At 34.8% G+C, this 24,176-nt stretch overlaps 1 protein-coding gene across 1 annotated transcript in view; it reads right to left on the bottom strand.

The window, feature by feature from the left end:
* LOC138710379 (protein THEM6-like) overlaps nucleotides 1–24,176 on the bottom strand; it is a 292,209-nt gene that overhangs the window by 157,744 nt on the left and 110,289 nt on the right. The window lies entirely within an intron of this gene.

Raw genomic sequence — 24,176 nt, 5'->3', positions numbered from 1 at the left:
ATAAGGGCACAAATACCCACAAAATATTATACAATGTATTCTACACATATCACAGAGTATTTTAAGGAAAAAAATTGTTTTTTGAAAATTTACTCATTTTTCACCAAAAAATACCATCTTCTTCCCTTAAGTAGCCAACACTTAGACAAGGCTTTGAAAGTAACCTTGCCTTCGAAAGGTACATTTTTCTGATTTTAACTACTGTATTTCTGACCTTTCACGCTTGAGTTCACTGTGTCATTTTTTGTCCGGTTAAATGTCTTTTCTCTTTTGGTTGTTTCGCGTAGGCTTTAGACAATAATTTAAAATATTCCCGTTATGATTCTGCCAGTTTTGTCACAGTCCTTGACAGTTCCATTTAGTTCAAGTTTTAGTTCTTGCTGCACTTGAGAATTCTTTCCCCCGTCAAATCGTGTGTAGTCAGTTATTGATTTAAGGAATTTAATTTACATTCCAAACCTGTTATATCAAAGCTTACACCAGCTATCATTTATCTGGAATTTTTCATGTAATTAAATTACCGTACAATTCTAATTAAGGATGATAACTGTCAGCTTTGTACGGATAGATTTTAATTACCATGGAATCTTAAAGTAATGTATGTTTGTCGGCAGGAAGGTAAGTAATTAAGTACAGTTGTTTATGTAAAACAGTTCTGAACTTCATCTGGTATTAAGAGATGATCAGATGGCTGTAGGTTAGCCGCGGCGAAAATGCGACTCACGAGCACATTGTGGCTCGCAGTGCTTTCCTCTCGCTTCCTACCTACAACCCCCACCCTCTTACTCACTGGAGTCAAACTCCGTTCTATTTGTATTTGTCTCGGACCTGCGAGTGGCGTATCGTCGCAATATCTCTCTCGAAACCATGTACCTATATAAAAACGAAAGTTTCAAGTAGGATGGGAGGATGCATTCTTTTGATTACAATATGATGAAAATATTAAATGTATGATTTGTTCACAAATATTACTAGGAAAACGGTTGTATAACATAAAACGGCATTATAAGTTACTACATGTTACTGATGAAACATTAAAGGGTTAAGTGTTATTATTATTATTATTATTATTATTATTATTATTATTATTATTATCATTATCATCTCTGTACGTCGATTCTTTTACAGCAGATGTACGAATAATGCAGTTAGATTTTCAATTTAAACTCACAGATTTACAATGTGACGTTAAATGAAAGCTAGATGTAAGGACTTGGCAGATATTGAACTTTTCAAATCTTTGGAAAAAAATAAATATTTGAAGCTTCGTTCTTTCGCTTGCTCTATTGAAGCCATGTTCGCTGTAACTTACGTTTGTGAAAAATTATTTTCAACAATGAAAATAGTAAAAATCAAATTTAGATCACGACTGACAGACAAATACCTTCGTGATCAACTACGATTGGCAGTAAGTGACATAATTCCTGATTTTGAAACTTTGTCGTAGAGGCATTCTGAAGACAGTTAATTTTAGGTTGTGATAATGTGTCCTATGTTTTCTTGTTCATTTCTTTCTTCGTTACACGTCCTAAACAACTTCCCCTTCGGTTGTCCGCCTCCCTCCATAGGTGCTATGCACGTTGCAGCTTACACAGTGGCTCGGCACACCATGGCCTTTTCGCCATGGCTGCTGTAGGACATTAAGAGTGAAATAATGTAGGCCTAGTAGTAATGGAATATTTTACAAAACCTTTCCCCTACATAGTGAAAGAGAAGAAGGGAATGGGGGTAGAGGAGGATGAAAGTGAAGAATAAGGCAAATTGCAGTTTAGATAAAGGTTCTTATATTAATTTCTTTGAAAATATATTGCATATAAAGATCTCTTCTCGTTATGCTTTACCATCACCACCACCACCACCACCACCAATAATATATTACGCTTGGCCTTTCCAAGAAGCTTAATGCAAATGTCTTCATTATGAAGTTATTCAATAAGTTAGTTGTGGATAAAGAGCGGAGACTGCCATTCCCTCTAATATTTAGTCCGGAAACAAGCTTAAAACATGATGGCTATTGTAAAAATATTATATGCTTTTATTTCTCTCGTTTTCTTGTCCCTCGACTCACCTTCAAAATCATCTCAATCTACTGACTTTACTTCACTTCCTTATCCTTCACATAATTTCTATTTATATGTACTGATGCCAGCTTCCAGTGAAATTGTCTCCCTATTTTCTCCCGGATAATCTCTGCATAATAAACAATTTCAACAGTTTGAGCGAGTCATTCTTCCGACATGCATCTCTTCTTTTATAGAATTAGTTAGCCTATTTATAGTTTTATTCTACGTTGGGTACTTTATTTAAAATCTTATCTGTATCTTGTAATCTCTCACAAATTTGGAAACCATTACGTCCTATATTACACAGGGTGATTCACGAGGAGTTACCGCCACTTACGAAGCTTATTTCCGAAGACATTCTGAGCAAAAAAGTCATATAAACATGTGTGCTATCCTCAGTCTTTTCAGAGCTACACTAAATTGAAGTTGTTTGTAAAATATATTTTTTCCCCCTTTAGTTTTGAGGGTAAAAGAATATTACAGATAGAGATTGAACTATTCAGAAGTATCATTTCTTTAATTGGCTAGTATTCTGAAACTAAAAATGCGTTGTGAATTCCATAGTTGCTTTGTACAGAATTATTTTTTTTTAAATTTTAACTAAAAATTACATTATTCTTACGCACTTGCCACAACATTTGTTACAAATCACACTTCCTCTTTACAGTTTAATTTGTATCCTAATATACAGTCTTAAATAGTTTACAAGAGTGGCGTGATTTTTAACAATTGTGACTGATAAGAGCGCAAGAAACATGTAATTTTGTGATTAAAAATCTAAAAAAAATTCTGTACGAAGCAACTATGGAATTCACAACATATTTTTAGCTTCAGAACACTAGCCAATTAAAAAATTGGTACTTGTGAATAGTTTATCCTCTATTTTTAATATTCATTTACTCTTAAAACTAAAGAAAAAAGGTATTTTACAAACAACTTCAAATCTTAAGTGTAACTCTGAATGAATAAATAAATAAATCTTCCTCAACTTGGAGAGGTTGCCAAAGACAAAGAATGCTAAACAGCAACATTCAAATTGACATTAAAAATGTCTTACAAGAAATTTGGTTACAAGAAACTAAAATTTTCAGTAGATAACATTTCACATAATGAAAATTTATAAAAATGCAGATAAAAAATGGACTGAGAAAATTCAACTGTAATTTGAATTGAAATACAAATGTCGCCGTAAAATCTGCAGATAACCCTTCAAAGCTTTAATATAAATTTCCTTAATTGTTGTTGTTGGGACTCCAAATTTATGACAGAATGACACAAATTGTTTTGTATGATTTGAGGCTTTCCCGGCGTTTGATATAGAATAACTCTTCTCGGGTTCTCAGCCAGGTGAGTTGGAGATTAGCTTCCAAGCTTTCGACGGCTAGCTCTGCCATCTTCTTCATCCCTGGCTGAGAACCCGAGAAGAGTTATTCTACAGATTGTTTTGTTATGGTTCCTTTAGCGCCCACCATTAATCCGATAACTTCTATATCCCTGAGTTTCTATGATATTTTGTAATAGGGGATAGTGGGTTCATAAATTCTCCTTTTCTCTAGATTAACCTCCTCAGGTTGATTCTGATGAGTCTCGAATCTGATGGTCGGATCCAGAATATAACCTTTTGTCTCTCCAGGTTTAAATGTTATAATATCAAATCGCCGATGACTTCCAGTATCCGCTATTCCATGGACTTCTTCATAAGTAGGCCTAGTGTAGCCATTGGACTTAAGGCATGTTGCGATTACAGACCTGATTTTGTGATGTCTGCTGTTACGAAGAGTTCGCCAAATGGGCATGAACCCAAGACATGAGCCAAAGTTTCAACGTCACTTTGGCATCGCCTACAGTGGTTATTGTCTTGAGTTCTGCCTGGAATAGCGCGTACAGGAGCAACATTACCGGTCATCTTCAGCGCATCTCTCCACTCGGAGCTTGAATAGGACCCATATTCATATGAAATTGTTTCTCCAAAATGTGTTTGAAAATATGCACCGTAAGTGTGGTAACTCATCGTGAATCACCCTGTATATAAGTGAAATGCACACATAAAACGAAATGTTAGAACTAATTTCGAATAATTCGACATGTCTTCGCGTTTGTGATTATTGCACCATATACAGCAATGACACTGCTATATATCTGCCACAATAAAACTGATATTAAAGTGATATTTTAACCATAATAAAAAATAGATAAACACAATATAATATTTGTTACTCAGTCAAATGACAAATCAATGTAAAATAATGACTTATATTATATGGTCATTAAGTTTTATTTACATGATGACCATTATAATATAAGTCATTATTTTACATTGATTTGTCATTTGACTGAGTAACAAATATTATATTGTGTTTATCTATATTAATTGACAATCTGAATATTTCCATCATGCTTTCTAAGATAATAAGAAATGCATTATGAAAATAATTTTGTTCCTAACGTTTTAAAGATAAACTAATAAACACAATCTATTAAACACTGTAGATATATCCTATTTTCTGACGACTTGCAAATACTGTATATATCTCTGCACCTATATCGGCACTAAATTACGCAACAAATGAAGTAAGCAATGACCTAAAATCAATTATTTCATGGACGAAAAAGTTTGTACTGAAATTGAACTCAGAGAAATCACAGGCAATCATAATGGGACATCAACGACTTTTAAGTACACAGGTGACTTATCTCCAGTTAAAATGAATGAAACTATTATCCCTTACAGTGATAGTGTAAAAAAAACTAGGAATTTATATGGACAAAAACTTAAGTTGGAATACTCAAATCACACACTCATGTAAAATAATTTTTATGAAAATTCACGCACAAAAAACAATTCGAAATTTCCTTCCGTTGCTTCTCAAGAAGAATTTATTGCAGTCGCTCTTGATGCCTCATTTTGATTACTGTGTCACTCTCTACACTGATCTTAACATGAGACTGACAGACATACTACATCGTGTTCATAATGCATGTGTTCGATTTATTTGCAACGTCCGTAGGTCTGACAGTATCACACCTTCACTAAATATGCTGTCCTGGGCCCGTCTCAATGAGCGAAGAACTATTCACTCTCTCACTTTACTCTTCAATATTCTTCAAACCTCTAACCCTAGCTACTTAGCTTCTCGTTTTCAACATTTGTCCTCATATCACGAAATAGATACTCGTTCACAATACCATATCACTCTCTCCATTCCTAAACACAGAAAATCCTTCTACTCTTCATCTTTCACGGTCTCTGCAGCTCATCTCTGGAACTCTCTACCACAACATATCAGAGACTGTCTGACATTGTCTAGTTTCAAAAATAAATTAAAATTGCACTTTTTCAATTCAGATTCCTTTCAGTTATAAGCCCTTTTCTCTGCGATAGTTTTGTAAAATATAGGCTATATATTTCTTTCCTTCTTTTCCCCTTTTTGTTCTCTTTATCAGCCGATGAATTTATTATCATAGCCTTTTTATTGTGAATTTTATTTAATTTTCGTATTTCTTTTCTTTTTTATTATTATTTTATTACATTCAATTTTGTTATATTCTACCTTACGTTTTCCATATTAACCATTTGTACTAAATTAATTGCTTTTACTATATTCCAATGTATTTTACTTTCTTTTTTCTATTATTGTATTATTTTCATGTTGTTTAGTGTCGATTTTATTATGCTATTATTATTATTATTATTATTATTATTTTTTTTTTTTTTTTTTTTTTGTAATATGTTAGTATGGTGGTCTTTAACTTTTTGTTAAATTTTAACTGCTTGTGTACTTTGTGTCCTGGTAGAGTGTAAGAGAAGGCTCTATGGCCTTAACTCTGCCAGTATAAATAAAGAATTATTATTATTATTATTATTATTATTATTATTATTAGTTCTAACATAAATTGTTTCGCTAAAGGTAAAATTTGTGAGTACGTACTCATAATTAGATAGCTCCTACTTCGTCACAGTTACCTTAAGTACCAAGAAAAACCTTCCCACAATCATTTCGTCTACCAACACGGCTACCTTAATTATTAATCTAATTGTGTGTGTAGCGTATAGTAATAACATAGTTAATCCGTAGTTGAATTTATGACTATGTTTTCGTAGCGTGATGATAACACGGATATTTTAAGACTTAATATACTTGTTACAAAAACATCATATTCTACCTCCCTTTTATTGCTAATTTCTATACATGTTTTGACCATGAAAATTAACCATCTTCCTTCATCTGCATCCTTCTCATGTATGGGAAGTTCTGGCATTGAATTAGCGCCTGTTATATTAATTTCACAACAGGTTCTATATCATACACAATAGACAAAGAATGTAATTTAATTACAGTAAATTCTTATACAATATTACGTGACAATTAAAACAACAATTGTGTTCTGTAAGATTTCATCAAAATATTACTACAGATATCGCGTTTACAGTCAAAATATTCCCATGACAGAACTTATTTACTTGCTAGGCCTATTCCAGGAACCTAGAACAAAGAGTAGCAAAATCAAAATCTGCTATCTTCGAACTCAGGCACCAATCTGCTATAGCAATCTACAAAGTGACGTCATAATATCAAACAAAACTTCTTGATGATAAATATATCTATATAGGCCCACAAAAATCTGGAGTAAATATTTTTTTTTCGGAATATGTACATATGATAAGACTTTCTTGTGTTAAATTCTAACGTACTTTGTTTACATGTTTCACCTTTTATAGGTCATTCTCAGAACTGGTCATTGTTGGTCTTGGCGCCTCTTCTTTTGTTTCCTGTGAGGGTGTGTTCGTGTGGTGTAATGTAGAGTCAAAGAGTATGTGTGCTCTGAAATTGACTTTTGTGTTGAGAATTTCGTTGGGGTGTGTTTTCGTGTGTCTGTATATTTCATATTGTTCTAGTGTGTTTAGTTTCTGGCTTTTTGCAGAACACATCACAAATGTTAAACCACACCCACAGAGACATCAACACAGACATGGAAATACTACACATCCAACCAAAAAGCCAGAAACTAAATACACTAGAACAATATGAAATATACGGACACACGAAAACACACCCCAACGAAATTCTCAACACACAACTCAATTTCAGAACACACGCACTCTTTGACTCTACATTACACCACACGAACACACCTTTACAGGAAACAAAACAAGAGGCGCCAAGACCAACAACGACCAGTTCTGAGGATGACCCATAAAAGGTCGAAACATGTAAACAAGGTACGTTAGAATTTAACACAAGAAAGTCTTATCATACATATTCCGAAGTGATACAGTGTTAAAAGTTGTGTAATCAAGATGTATAAATATTTTTGAGAACATGTGTCTACAATGTTTCCCTCACCACCATTTACTTTGTTATTCAAATATTAAATATAAAAATCTTTATAATCTATTTTGGGAAAAATCACTGTTTTGTGCAATTTTAGTACAGAAATTTCAAATAAATTGGCGAATAATAAATGTATCCCCTGCATATACTTACAGATGGATCCCTGGACTTAGGATATTAACAAAATTCCTCCAATAATTTAGAATAAATACAGTTTAATTAAGACAATATTCTAATAACCACCTGTCAGGTGTCAGGGATGTGGAAGATTTGTACCTATTTTCGTGAAAATCTCGAGATTAATTTCTTGAATCATCACTGCACATTTTCCATACTTCGTATAATAAGAAAATGAAAACTATACTTCGAGGCAAACCTGTTGCATACGACCATCAATACTTCATGGCTTACATGAATTAGAGGAGTGTAGCATTTTGTATTCAAGGGTATCGTTATCAAGGGACACAATAGACGCCCCAACATATTTTATTCTAAAATCCATTAGCTTGTCACGTATAAAGTACACCTGAAAAAGAACCATAATTTTATCTCAAAATGTTCCTTCTGTACAATTATTATGAGTACGTGGGTTGTAGCGTAGTGTTCGAGCGGCAACGCAACGGGGAATTGATTTCTCTCTCTCACTCTGTCTCCATCTATATATACGTCTCTCTAGTACGGAAAAGCGATATTACTATGTCGCAGCGACCTGCTATTGGTTCTCGTCATATGCCGGGGTTTTGCATTTTAGTAAAGAAGTGCAATCATTGTACACATTTCAATGTACCGAGACTGATTTTAAATCTTCCTCTAAACAGTTCTTAAAAATTGAATTAACCGCCGGCATTACTTTGACGGTAACGGGTTGGACTCTCGGGCCGATGCTTGCGCTTGGGCTTATTATCTGTTTGGATTTTTTCAAAGCTATGATTGCTGGGTAATGCAATGACAAATAATAGACTTATCTCGCCAAATATAATTTCTCTACCACCAATTTCACCCATGGTACATAACCTCGCAGTTGTTACAACATCGTTATGCACCCATATTGTAATTAAAATTGAATGAGGAGACTTTGAAAAAAAACTCAGATAGGCTACATCAAACCTTAAAAAATACAATAAAAACATATATTATACAGGGTCATTCAGGAGGATTTACCGTCCTTTACGGAGCTTATTTCCGAAGACATTCTGAGCAAAAAATGTCATATAAACATATATCCTAAACTCAATATTTTCAGAGTTGTACTAATTTGAAGTTTTTTGTGAAATACCATTATTCTTGAGATTTAAGGGTAAATGAATATTACAGATAATGAATGAACTATTCATGAGTAATCATTTCTTTAATTAGCTAGCGTTCTGAAGATAAAAATGTGTTGTGAATTCCAAAGTTGTTCGTACAGAATTTTTTTTTCCGACTTTTAACTACAAAATCACATTTTTCTTGCGTATGTTACAAATCATACCGCTCTTGTATATTCTTCAAGACTGTACACTAGAATGCATAATTAAACTGTAAAGAATCAAGTTCCTAAAGTCGTATTATTTGTAACAATTTTTGTGGTAAGTGCGTAGGAATAATGTAATTTTTAGTTAATACTTGAAAAACAAAATATGTACAAAGCAATTAACAACACATTTTTAGATTCAAAACATTAGCCAATTAAAGAAAATACTTCTGAATAGTTCATTCTCTATTTGTAATATTCTTTTACCCTTAAAACGAAAGAAATAGTAATATGCGTTACAAGAGCGGTATGTTGACGTTTTCATGTTCGAGGAAAAGATTGAAAAAGCGAAACGTAGTTGAGCTTTTTTAATTTCCGAGAACATGAAAAACATACCGCTCGTGTATCGTACATTATTTTGTGCGAAGATCGTTTATTACATACCTGAAAGAGGAATTTCTAATTAGTTGCAATGAAATCTCTATCTTGGTTTTTGTTCAATGACGGCAACTTTGGAAAACAAATATATCTATCTTCAACAATGTTCCTATAAAATGTTTTCTGTGTTTACTATACTGCAGCAGGCTGTGATATACGTCTGTCTTTTTTTCCCCCAGTCTATAAATGCGAACTTAAAACAAACGGTAAGGTTATGTAATCATTTATTTTTCATTTTAATATTTTAACAATTTTATTTATATAACATATTGCAGTAATAACATCGGCAAATTTAATTTTTCCGGTCTTGTTGATTTTATCACGGCTTCTTTAATGTTACTTGCATTACAAATGCAGTAACTTTTGTGGTGTTGTAGAGTTTACTTAATTTTTGCAAATATTTAAAAACAATAATTAACAGTGCAATTTAGGTGAAATTGCAGTGGTAAGTTTCCAATTTATAATTATTACTATATTGAACGTCTTTAAAAATAATATGTTGTTGTTGTTGTTGTTGCTGTTGTTGTTGTTTTCTAATGCCAGGCATTTGACAATGAAGTCATTTGACCTCTTGCACTCCAATATTTTTCAAAGATATTATCATGACCAGCCACTGAAGCACAGATTTTGAGATGTTCCGAATCCATTTCTTGGTTTGAGTTGCACAATGGACAGTTAGGGGACTGATAGATTCCAATTCTATGCAGGTGTTTGGCCAAACAATCATGGCCTGTTGCAAATCTAAATGCAGCTACAGACGATTTTCGTGGTAAATCGGGAATTAACTGTGGATTTTGATGCAGAGAGTTCCATTTTTTCCCTTGGGATTGTGTTATCAAATTTTGTTTGTTGAAGTCTAAGTATGTAGATTTAATAAATCTTTTCACAGAGTAATACGTAGATTTAGTAACAGGTCTGTAAGTAGCAGTGCTGCCCTTCTTTGCTAAAGCATCCGCATTCTCATTTCCCAGGATTCCACAATGGGATGGTATCCATTGGAATACAATTCTTTTATTGAGTGATATTAATTGAGAGAGCATTTTAGTTATTTCTGCTGTTTGAGATGAAGGTGTGTGTTTAGAGACTATTGATAGAATAGCTGCTTTGGAGTCTGACAATATAACTGCATTCCTAAATTTATTGATGTGGCATAGACGATTCCTGAGACTTTCCCTTATTGCAATGATTTCACCATCATAACTTGTTGTTCCATATCCAAGAGATCTATAAAGTGAGAAGAGACAGCACGTAACACCTGCACCGGCACCTTGTTCTCTGGAGATCAAGGATCCGTCGGTGTAAAATGAAGCCAGTTTTGTGGAGGGTACCTAATATCAATTGTCTCTAAAGACAATTGTTTCAGTTTTTCAGTGTTTACTTCTGATTTCAGTATTTCTTCTGTTAAATTTAAATTATATTCTATATTTAATAGAGTTAAAGGGTTTGGTTTAATTTGTAAGTTTTCTTTTAAATTCGGGATATTGATTTTCTGTTTTAATTCTTGAACAATGGATATGAAACTTTTTTGAGTTTTCAATCTACAGAGAGGACTGTATGAATGCCAATTATTTCCTGGTAATCTGATAAGTTTTTCATATTGAATCAGTGCTTTTTCTTCTATTGCCATTTTGATGCTGTTAATATTAGTGAGGAATCTCATAGAATCTATTGGAGCTGTTTTGATTCCACCAGTAATGAGTCTGAGAGCTTGGTTTTGAACATATTCTATGTCGTTTATGAAAGGTGAAGTAATCAAAATTTCTCCGCAGTATGTCAGCACTGGCTGTATAAACATTTTGTATGTAGTGTTCAAAGTATTCCTAGAGCATCCCCATTTCTTTCCTGCTAGTCTTTTTAGAAGGGAGAATCTTTTACGAGCTTTTTCAGAAATGTATTTCAAATGGTTGCTCCATGTTAACTTACTATCAAAAATAACTCCAAGATATTTGGATTCATAAGTCCTAGGAAGGTGTTGGCCATTGCATTGGATATTGAATTCTCTTTCTTTTTTACCGAGTGAAAATATTTGGTAGTTACTTTTGCTTAAATTGAGTGTCATCAAATTTGATGCATTCCATTCATGTAGTTGATTTAGAGCTTTAAGAGCAGAATTTTGAATTTTGTCTCTATGTCTGTAAGATCCGGAAGTCCACAAAACTATATCATCTGCAAATAGTGCTTTTTTCATGTTTGATTCCTCTAATAGGGAGGGTAAGTCATTTATATAAATATTGAATAAAGTTGTGCTGAGGATAGCACCCTGAGGTAGACCTCGATGTGTTTGTCTGTAACTAGAATGGGAGTTATTGAATTTAGTGGCAATGAATCGTTGACTAAGGAATTCCGATATCCATCTGAACATATTGCTGGAGATACCTAATTTCTGGAGTTTTAGTAATAATTTATTTCTCCAAACAGAGTCATATGCTAACCGAAAGTCAATAAATATTACCAAGGTATCTTCTTTCTTGTTAAAACTGTCTTTTATTTCTTGGCCGAGGCGTATGACTTGTTCATTGGTAGAGTGTAGTTGTCGAAAGCCGGCTTGTCGTGGTGACAAAAGATTTTGGGATTCTAAATACCAAGTTAATCTGTTGGAAATCATGGACTCCATGTTTTTTGCTATCATGCTTAATAGTGCTATTGGTCGATAACTATTAACATAATGAGCATGTTTCCCTTTTTTGTGAATTGGTACAATGATTGCTTTTTTCCAAGCTGCAGGAATTGAGGTGTTCCATGATAAATTGAAAATGGATAAAAGTACAGACTTGGCTTTTTCCCCCAGATGTTTAAAAAATTCGGAATGAATGTTGTCGGGGCCAGGAGATTTCTTGGTTTTTAAATTTTGTATAGCTAGAGTTAATTCTTTGGAAGTAAAATTTTGATGAAATATTTCAGGTTTTGTACAGTAATATTGTTTTTATTATTTTTATGTAATTCTCTTTTGATAAATTTGTCAGTTTTTTTGGTATTGGGATGTAATCTGTGAGAGTTTGAGTAGTGTTTATTAAATGCGTTTGCTATATCTCTACTATCTGTTAGTGTTTTGTTATTATGAATAATAGGTTGGCTAGTATTTTCCTGTGTATTGGAAATATTCTTCAGAAATTTATATGTTTTAGCGCCGTCGGTTCTGTAATTAATATTTTCAAAAATTTATTCAAACTGTTTTTTTTTTTTTTGCTGTTATGATTTTTTTTTTAAGAATGGCAGTCTTTTTCCTCCAATCTTGAGTATCTTCTGGTGTTTTGCTATGTTCTGCTTTGGTTCTTGCTTTATCTCTATCTTGTTTCAATAAAGTCAGGTTTTCTGTCCAGAATGGGGAAAAATAACATGTTAAAAGCCTAAAGCAGTAAAATGAATATGACGCTTAAGCGGTAAGAATAGGGAAGTAGTTGTGTGTGTTACGTTGGGAATACTGAATGTGGTATTTTAGACTTACCGCGTATTGGTTTTGTGCGGAAAGCAAGCAAATACACACGATCTCGCACATAAGTATTTTACTAACAAATTAAAATTGGTGTAACTCTGAAAATATTGAAATTAGGACACATGCTTATATGACACGTTTTGCTCAAAATCTCTTCGGAAATGAGCTCCATATGTGGCGGTAAATCCTCGTGAATCACTCTGTATATATTTATTTTTTTTAGGATATCTCTAATAATGTATATTCAGGGTATACTATAGGATTAAATAAACTTATTTCTATCGCAAGTCTATCATTGCGAAGATCATTCAGAAGGGATTCACGATCCACGCCTGTGACATCTCCATACTGACAAATGTGGTACGTATATTTTACAGTGGCTCTCTAAATCGAATTTTCTACAGTAATAATCTTTTTCCGAGAAACTGAATCCTGTGTACCATGTTCTACCTCCGAAAATAATTACCGTACTTTCCAAAAAAAAAAAAAAAAAAAAAATGCAATTGAGACCTTGACCGCCCTTTACCATCACTCGTGCTAGTCACACTGTAATAGACTCCCACGACATTGATTGATTGCTTTAGTTCGCTTTTTTTTTTTTTTTGTGCTGCAATCGAGCATTGTCGATCACTCACTTAAACGAAACAAAGTCAAAAGCGCCTAGAGGTTAGGCAATCTCCAGAACAGTGTACATTAGTGAAAACACTGGATAAACGCGGTATAAACAAAAACACACGAATACTCTTCTCTGTCTTAAACGATGGCCTTACAACCTGATCAGATGCTCAAGCCTCGACAGCAAGTGATAACAATGATAATGACGTGGTAATGTTGATAATCCTGACAGCAAACTTAAACAGAGAAATCAGGGGTGCTATGCATAGACATTTCGCTAGCCCGCGCTGCGAGCGTGCTAAACTAGCCCCGGCTATCGACTGGTTACTTGTACAGGATTCATATCATATCATATCATATCACTAACACTGGTTTATGAATACGGCGAACGTTAGTTCGCTGATCATCCACCGGAAGCCGGCGCTAAGAATGTCTATGAATATGGCCCTAAGTGTTTTAAATTATATAGTAGTACTATACAATGGAGGAGGAAAGGAACTGACAACATTACCTCATTATCTTCTGGATTAATTGCCTCATAAGTGATCCTTTATTGTTGTCACGACGTTCCAACCAGTTTTCGGACTGCTGACTAAACACACATACTAAAACAATATCGAAGTCCGAGGCATACCAATTGTAATGTCAGTAATAACAACTCAATATTTTGAACAGAACAAAATGTATTATAAATTCATCATGATCATGATCAATTATATCATAGTTTTCCCCCTTATTCAAATAATCATAACTTTGGTCTAATCACTTCAACTCTCTTTGTTCGCCTCTTTATCTTAGGTATGTAAAGCAAGAAGTACCTAGGTCTACTCCAGGAAGACGCAGTTGGTCAATTCTGATGTTGAAACCAATTTTTCCGACAACGGTATCTTGCTTGGTTAATAATAAGAGTACGGTTTATGCATTTCTTCGTTTATTTTCCCGTTCATACTCGCATTGTCTAAAAAGTTATTTAAGCTTGGTTGTTGTTAGAATCAAGCTTTACTATAGCTCAACTGATGAATGATCGTTTGCGTTTGTAAATTTAATAATCTGATTGGCTATGTATTGTATAGTTTAGTAGAGCCATCGATGTAGCTCAGTCGGCAGACTCGCTGGGCTGCTGATCCGGAGCTGCGTTCGGGCTTGTGTTGGATCCCCCTTTGGTACTAAGGAAAGGCTCTGATAAATCCAAAGAGATTGCATATAAATCACTAGTTCGTCCAGTAATGGAATATGGTGCTGCATGTTGGGATCCTTACAGATTAGAACATATTAAGACACTGGAAAAGATTCAAAAAACGGGCTCTCAAGTGTTGTAATAATTCACCATTAAAATGGGACACGCTCACGGACCGGAGAACGCGAATTCGATTATGTCCTATGTTCAAAACATGGAGAGGTCAGCCTGCCTGGATAGAAATGAAAAATAGGTTGCAGCCGTCAAATTACTCTTCAAGGAACGACCACTCATATAAATTGAGGGAAAGAAGACAGAGGACGGACACTGGAAAGGTTTCTTTTCTCAATCGTACTATCAGGGACTGGAATGCTTTACCTGCAGACTTACTAAAGGCTTTACCAATAACCAAAAATGTATTTAAAAATAGGCTTAAGGACTTTACTAATAGACGATAGTAACTATTTAAAAGGTGTAATTGATATCTTGTTATTTGAAATGTTCTATCAGCGAGGAAGTGTGTTGTGTCAGTGAAGTGTGTAATGTCAGTGAAGTCTATTGTGTAAGAGAAGTGTGTTGGTGTCAGTGAAGTGGCTGTGCAAAGTATTTGAACAGTGAAATGGTTAGAAGTGTTAGTGAAATCAGGTAGAATCAGTGCAGTGAGTGAGTTGACAGCGAAATAAGTGTAGTGTACGTATGAACCTGTCACACTCGTGGGTCTTAGTTCGAACTTAGGGTTAAGATACAAATTAGATTTACTTTAAATGTTATTTTAAGTGACCATGCTTCGTTTAATTTAGGATGCTCCTCGTTATTATAATTATATTATTATTATTATTATTATTACTGTTATTATTATTAATTATTGTTTTTATTAGCTGTGTTTATTATTAATTGTCATTATTGAGTGTAATTAGGTACCACTGCCACCGGGTATATACCCATTTGCAGTGTGAAGAAATACATATTATTATTTAGCTATTTAGTTAGTTATTTAGCTATTTAGTTAATTGTTTAGCTATTTACTTAATTATTTGGGTATTAACTTAGTTATTTAGCTATTTAGTTAGTTATTTAGCTATTTAGTTAATTGTTTAGCTATTTACTTAGTTATTTAGCTATTTAGTTAGTTATTTAGCTATTTAGTTAGTTATTTAGCTATTTAGTTAATTGTTTAGCTATTTACTTAGTTATTTAGCTATTTACTTAGTTATTTAGCTATTTACTTAGTTATTTAGCTATTTACTTAGTTATTTAGCTATTTACTTAGTTATTCAAGTATTTACTTAGTTATTTAGCTATTTAGTTAGTTATTTAGCTATTTAGTTAGTTATTTGGCTATTTAGTTAGTTATTTAGCTATTTAGTTAATTGTTTAGCTATTTACTTAATTATTTAGCTATTTACTTAGTTATTTAGCTATTTACTTAATTATTTAGCTATTTACTTAGTTATTTAGCTATTTAGTTAGTTATTTAGCTATTTAGTTAATTGGTCAGCTATTTACTTAATTATTTAGCTATTTACTTAATTATTTAGCTATTTACTTAGTTATTTAGCTATTTAGTTAGTTATTTAGTTATTTAGTTAGTTATTTAGCTATTTAGTTAATTGTTTAGGTGTTTAGTTAATTATTTAAATATTTAGTTAGTTATTCAGATATTTAGTTAGTTATTCAGATATTTAGTTAGTTATTTAGCTATTTAGTTAATTGTTTAGGTGTTTAGTCAATTATTTAAATATTTAGTTAGTTATTCAGATATTTAGTTAGTTATTTAGCTATGTAGTTATTTAGCTACTTAGTTAATTGTTTAGGTGTTTAGTTAATTATTTAAATATTTAGTTAGTTATTCAGATATTTAGTTAGTTATTTAGCTATTTAGTTAGTTATTTAGCTATTTAGTTAATTGTTTAGTTGTTTAGTTAATTATTTAAATATTTAGTTAGTTATTTAGCTATTTAGTTGGTTAGTAGTTAAGAAAGTTAGTCAGTTAGGAAAGTAAGTTAGTTAGTAGCATACTAAAGCTACTGTAATTAAAAGTGCTTTTCGATAATGATCGTTGCGGGAAATAAATCACATTGCCAAGCAGCGCCGTGACTAACAAACGAGACTGATTCAGACGCACGGCAGATAAATTACGAAGAAAGGCCTCTGGGCTTGGCATTTCACTAAACAAGCGTGACCACGAGAGAAGCATTTCAGTGCGACCTGCTTCATTAATGCGGAGTATAATGAAGACCGCAGCTTCATTAGACCGCTGCTGCGATACGATAGAGAAAACGGGTCGGCCTGGGTATTGATCCCGGGACCCAGAATAGGAGCGGATTGGGTGGAGACTCTGATACAGAGTGCGTCCATTTCTTCGTGCGGGTGTAGCTCAAGCATGCAGGCCTATTCAGACTCAAAAAAACTTGACAAATTGCTGCGGCTGCTGGTTGTGAGGTGAAGAGAAAAATGAGATTCATCTATCACAGATGCGGTTTATTCTTGAAAATAAACCACAGAATGGACCCGGACTCAAATCCTGGTTGCGACAAGACCCCTGATTGAGGTTTTTCCGGTGTTTTCTCTCAACACATTAAGACAAAATGCTGGTTAATTTTCGATGCTGGACCCTGGACTCATTTTGCCGGCATTATCACCTTCATTCCACTTAGACGCTAGATAACCATAGCAGTTGATGAATTATCGTAAAATAAAACAATTTAAAAAATCATGAGATTTCGCCAACTGTTTGCAAATGAAAATCGAAGAATGAGTCCCAGATGTTGCTCGTCAACTGTCGGTTTCACATCAAAAAGGGTCCTGGTTCGATATCAGACATATCCAGATAGATGCACAAAGTAGCTGCTAATAAGGCTTTCTCCGTGTACTTCTTCCTCCCTTGTGGGATCGTGGAAACAGTTGAGGAGTGCCGTGAGATAATTTACAACATAAAACAAAAAAGTCTTATTAGCATTTGTTGTATTCAGAAACACAATGTTACACATAAAAAATCAGTAGTTATGAAGTAAAAAATCATTAATGCGTTAAATGTGCCTGTTTTTGATAAAGTAGCTTCCCAATTCTAAATTCTGTATTGAATACACCAGTACACACAGATGAACATTTTTCGCTTTAGTTTTGATGGCAATGATAGACTAGAAACTTATTTAACATAATTACAAGTTTGCAAAAGTAATTATTTTAAAAATGTATGAGCTTCATTTGCAAGCCCGAGCTATCCACGTATTCTTTTCAACCAAAACTGGTCTATGGTCTGCGTAAAAAGTATATAGTTTTATTTAACATTGCATCAGTAAGTAGCCGACATATTTCAATGAGTCTTTCCTTAACGTTTTTGAAATTTCAGCCAGTTTAACGTAACTGTGTGAAAGACCACCTCCTTGGTCTCGAGGTAGCGTGCTGGACTCCTGATCAAGGTGTCCTGTAGCTTTCATTTAACATCACATTGTAAATCTGTGAGTTTAAATTAAAGATCTAACCGCATTATTCGTAGGGGAACATGGGGCAGGACGGGGTAGTTAATGTTTGAATGTTTTTATTTGGTATCAAATAATGTAAATGTATGGGTTTTATGACATATATGCTTTTATTACACTGTAAACAAGTAAAAAAATATGCACTTCGAGTGAAATCCGGTCATTATAACCTTAAAATAAATTAGTTTTTCGAAATACAGTATGTGTTTTGCCCCGTTCTGCCCCACGTATGGGGCAAAATGGAGTATCTATTTCTTTTATAATTAAATGGCAAAAGTGACAAAAATTATATACTGAAAGTGTGAATACTACAACATTTTACAAGTTTACTTGAGAAAAATTCATACGCAAAATACGCAAATGTGCGTGGAATCCTCGTCTTCACTGTCTACTCCTGCACAACAATTGTGAGCTCATTTCAGACATGATACGCATCTAATCCAACCTTCTTCTGACAAACAACAGAACGAACAACCCATTACAGGAGGTGAAATTTAATTAAATATGACATGAGGCAGGACGGGGTACTGCTCTGTTATGCCCCACTCCTTTTTGCCCCATAGTCACAATTTCTAAGTTATGAGGTATTGTCAGGAAAAATAACGCACGAAATTTAAGAAAGTTTCGGAATTAAAAGCCAGGTAAGCACTCTATAATATGACATTAAAATAGATTATCTACATAAATCTCATTTCTACTTACGTGTGCCAAGAGAACACTTTAAAGTTGCGAATGAATGATACAATATGATGCAGCAACCGAATAACATACAACAGATGCAAGGAATGGCAGTAAGTGTTGTGTGATGATATATTTACACGAGTTGACGAAGTTCTAAAACAAAATTCGGTAGATTGCGCTACTTGTTGGGTAGATAGAGGCTATACCCCGTCCTGCCCCCTTCAACGTCCTGCCCCATATTCCCCTACATCTGCTGAAAAAGGATCGACGTACAGAGATGATGATGACGATGATGATGATGATGATGATAATGATGATAATAACACTTAACCTTGAATGAAATGAAACTTGAATGTTTCATCACTAACATGTAGTACCTATAATGCCGTTTTATGTTATACAACCGTTTTCCTCGTAATACTTGTGAACAAATCATACATTTAATATTCTCATCATATTGACAACAAAAAAATGCGTCCCCCCATCCTGCTTGAAACTTTCGTTTTTGTAGAGGTACATGGTTTCGAGAGAGACATATGCCACTCGCAGGTCAGAGACAAATAAGCAAATGGAACGGAGCTTGACTCCAGTGAGTGAGAGAGTGGAGGTTGTGGGAGGTAGGAAGCAAGAGAAATGCATAGCTATCATTGCGAGCCACAATGTGTACATTTTCGCCACGGCTGCAGTATATTAACATTTTGTATTGAATTATATCATTCATGAACAGTATTAGCTACAATATTACCCTATTGTGTAAAAAGTCAAAGGCATTTTATAGTACCGGTATGTACTTAATTCTTTTGAAAAAAAAAAAAAAGTATTTTATAGTTGTTTTCCTGCTATGTGAACTCTTACAATCAGTCATCACATATATTTTTTTTTACTCAAAAATTGTTGCATATTATTTTATTGCAAACTCATGAAGATTTTTTCCTGAGCACAAAAATAAATATACACATTTCTTCATAGGTTTGCAATAAAATACTGTTCGTTCGCGTGGTTATGACGTATCCTGGTTTCTGCTGGCCCCTCTGTAAAGGCTAGTTGTTAGGTTATTAGGCTTCTTCCTGCAAATATCTGCTGTACAGAATTGGAAGTCTACGTAATATTACACAACTATTTAAGTAATTAAAAAAAAAAGGCCCCGTTAAGTAACTGTCACATGATTTCCCTCGTTCTGACTACTCTGCAACATAACCACTCGGACGGACAGTAATTATGCAATAATTTCTTTGAATACTGCATCTCTATACCTCAACCGCACGTAAATTGTTAATTCAAATGGCTCCTTTTAATGATACGTCTCCAGCGAACGAAAAACGTACCTACTGAATTCCTACTCTTCACAAGTCTTTCGCCGAGAATGAAGTAGTGTTCATCAGAGTTCGCAGTCCTTGCAGAATAGTAAATCACTGCAGGATCGCTTCGCTTAATGTTTATACAGGGTGTTTCCGAGGTGGTGTTACAAACTTTCAGGAATGATGGCGAAGGGCACATGTATCAATTTGAGATAAGGAACCCTGGTCCGGAAATGACAGAGTCGAAAGTTACAAGCAAAATAGTTCTGTGAAAATGAAATAATTTTATTCCTCTGCACACTTTATTTATGTGTATTTATCTGTACATCTTACACATACTGTATTAATCTGACGTTGTTTACGTTGTCTACTTACAGTATTTCGTTCAGTGCGCTGTCTGAGGGATGGGGACAGGAAATTACACTAAAGCAATGCAGACAGCGTAATGTGTAACGGACATGGTCGGTCCTGATATGCATGTCAGTAGACAGCAGTGCATGTGTACAAGTTGCAGTGTCCAGTCGATCAGTCCTAGTGAAATGGAGGAGTATACGAGAGCGGAATAAGCAGACCTGATTTTCGAATACGGATGAGCCAATGAGAAAAGTAGACAAGCTCACAGATTTATCGAGGTCAAGTACCCACTTAGGAGACATCCGGCCCATACCATTTTTCCACGACTGTTCCAAAGGTTAAGGGAAGGAAGGCACGTGGTGCCAAATTACAATTCTATTTTTGCTTATAACTTTCGACTCTGTCATTTCTGGATCATGGTTCCTGATCTCAAATTGATACACGTGCCCCTTCGCCATCATCCCTGAAAGTTTGTAACACCACCTCGAAAACACCCTGTATATATAGTACGTACAGTGTGAGTCATGAGGAAAGATACATGGTTTGAGGGGTGATATTGTTGATTGTGAACAAAAAAGTTTATATATATATATATATATATATATATATATATATTATTATAATGTACCGATGTACATATATTTCCATGCAGATATTCTGCGTCAACATACGATGAAAGAGTAATGGAACGGAGAAAAATTCTCTCCGGCGCCGGGATTTGAACCCGGGTTTTCAGCTCTACGTGCTGACGCTTTATCCACTAAGCCACACCGGATTCCATCCCGGCGCCGGAAGAATCGTCTCAGTTTTAAGTTCCAATTCTTGAGTTCCCTCTAGTGGCCGCCCTCTGCACTACGTCATAGATATCTATGAACCTAGGACCGAAGTCCACACATGTGCTGAGGTGCACTCGTAATGAGTGACTAGTTGGCCGGGATCCGACGGAATAAGCGCCGTCTTAAATCACGAAGTGATTTACGCATATCATATATATTATTATAATGTACCGAAGTACATATATTTCCATACAGATATTCTGCGTCAACATACGATGAAAGAGGAATGGAACGGAGAAAAATTCTCTCCGGCTTAGTGGATAAAGCGTGAGCACGTAGAGCTGAAAACCCGGGTTCAAATCCCGGCGCCGGAGAGAATTTTTCTCCGTTCCATTACTCTTTCATCGAAAAAAGTTTACATCAACATACGTCCTGTTCTTAACAGTTTGAAGAAAACTAATGAAACCAATTAGGAACGGGAAACGTAAATTAAAACATGGTTAGTTCCTGTTATGTTTGTGTACTTTAATTTACAGAACATGTTCAAAACTTGCACCGTCAACTTCACTGCACTTTGCAGCTCTTGCAGGCAGCTGCTGTGTTCCTGATCTGAGCTGATTCACACATTCCTTTACTAGAGCACAAGCATGTAAAATGAAAGCGATAAGTTCTTCTCTTGTTTCCACTTTGCGCTTGCAGACTTCGCTCTTAAATCAACCCCACACACAGTAATCCAATGGAGTTAGATCAGGTGACCTCGGTGGCCAAGAAATTACTCCACCGCGACCGATCCAATGCCCAGGATACGTTTCATTGATCCTACTGCAACCTAATGTCGTTTTGGTTGCGTCCACATGTGAGTTCTGATGAAGGACGTGTGACTAACGACCGTGATTTTCAAACAACTGTATGTCAGAGACTGTTAAGAACAGGACTTAAGTTCATATAAACTGTTTTATTCAGAATCACCAATATTATCCCTCACGTCATGTACCTTTCCTCCTGACTCAACTTGTATTTGTATACTAATGGCGGATACTCGACTGTTCGTCATTCACCCATATAAAGGCAGTTATGTAGACTAATTTACCGACAGAGTCATTGCCCGGATGCGCATAGAAGGCTAGTCTACGCTGCACCTGCGATGAGACGAGATGATGAAGATTTGTTGGGATGCTAGGGAAACCGGAGCTCCCGGAGAAAATCCCTGTTATCTAGACCACGGGCTTGCCCAACACAAGTTATAAATTGGGGGTACGCCGGGGATCGAACCCACAGGAGTCCAGCGCTCTAGCCACTAGTCATCGTGGCGGCTGCTTCGCTTAGTTGTAAAGGTAGCTAAGATCAATTTTGAAAGCAAGGAACCCTTCTCTTCGCCAAATGCTATTAAAACGATCGCAGGGACAATTTAGTCCAGTTGAGAATGTTGCTGGACGGAGCGTGATTATAAAGAGGGACCGGATTTTTATGTAATATTAAGGTGTGAAATATGTACATATTTATTTAAGAAAAATAAGCTAAATATGAAGCAAAATATGTAAAATCATGAAAATATGTAATATCAATAGGCCTATCTGGCAGGTATAGAATAGATAAGACTGTCTAGTTGTGATTTCATAGAGCACCCGACTTTTTTACCGCACACTTAACACATTACTATTTTTCCATCTGTAGTGAAAGCTTCGTCCATTGCAATCCATGATTTTAATTTTGTCGTTAGGGTTGAAGGTACAGGGGCCATTTTAGTTAATTAAAAGCAATAGATAAACTCACTTGCACTTTATACCGTAAGTACTAAAACTAGAGAACTGAGTGAAATGAATGACACAACAGTACTGCAAGCACTGTTTCGTTTTACTGGATTAGGAGAAAATAAGAGGTGATATGGGACACATGCATTTTAGCTGCTCCCTGTAAGAAACAAAGTACCTACTAAAACCTCAAACTATAGGCATTTACAAACTGTTGTTTGAAAAGTAATATTCGTGTCTCATTCATAAGTGTAGGATTATTCCAGCCAAGATCCTTACTTCCTAATTGCTCGGAAAATCGCATTTCCGTATAGGTCTATTAAATTTAAAGTAAAGAGGTCAAGCAATAACCTAAAAAGCTATTTATTTTAATCTTTCAACGCCTTTCCAGTTTGTTCCTTTACTTCAGCTTCTTTTCAAAAGTCGGCTACTTTATTGTGGCTCATGTTAAACTTGACACGGGTTTTCCCTGGAAGGATTTGGAAGAGGGTGGGTAAGGTTGCAAATTGCATGGGATAAGACGTGTGCAGAACAATTGTAGTACGAGAAAAATCATATCGCCCTCATCCCACTCCACCGCATGAAGGCAACGCTACTTTCTGAGTGATTTTTACAATACAATATAGTTGTATGAAAAAGGTTGTTTTTGTTCACTCACATTTACAGTGGGCGGTATGGGGTGAGTGCCTCTATTACTTCCTGGAACTAAGGACGTTATGTTTCGTCCCGAAATATATCCTTTCTTGGGTAGGTGAAAAGGCTTTTTTTTTTTAATCTGTGTACTTCAAATTGTAAACTTCCCCAGCAGAATTTTTTTTTTCCTTCTAGAGAAGTTAAAATGAATAAAACCCCTAAATATGTAGATTTATGTAATACCAAGTCATAATATGTAATGTAGGGTAAATATGTAAAAATATGTAGTATCAAATTTTAATATATTAATGGTAATTACAAGATTCGCAAAGATTTGTTATTTATATACGGTTAGGTTGAAAGGAATATGATATCTAATTACATAAAACTCCGGTCCCTAATTATAAACATTATTTCGTCGTCAGAGCTACAGCCAGCATGGGAACTTAACCATGCTTTGTCACATACCTTTGAGACATCTGATAGCCTATAGCTCTCAGTGGGAATAATTGCTGACGATAATGAAGAGACGAGTCCAGAGAAGGAAATAGAATTTTTCTTTTTAGCTCTATTAACGACTTTGTCACAAGACATAACGTCATAGATACTAAAATCTAAATTAACTTCTTACAAGAAGTATATATGGGACATCACTCAGTCATTACGGTATACTATATATATTAGGATGC

This window comes from Periplaneta americana, chromosome 12, assembly GCF_040183065.1.
Source record: "Periplaneta americana isolate PAMFEO1 chromosome 12, P.americana_PAMFEO1_priV1, whole genome shotgun sequence".
Lineage (NCBI taxonomy): Eukaryota > Metazoa > Arthropoda > Insecta > Blattodea > Blattidae > Periplaneta > Periplaneta americana.
This window is presented reverse-complemented; position numbering and strand designations above follow the sequence as displayed.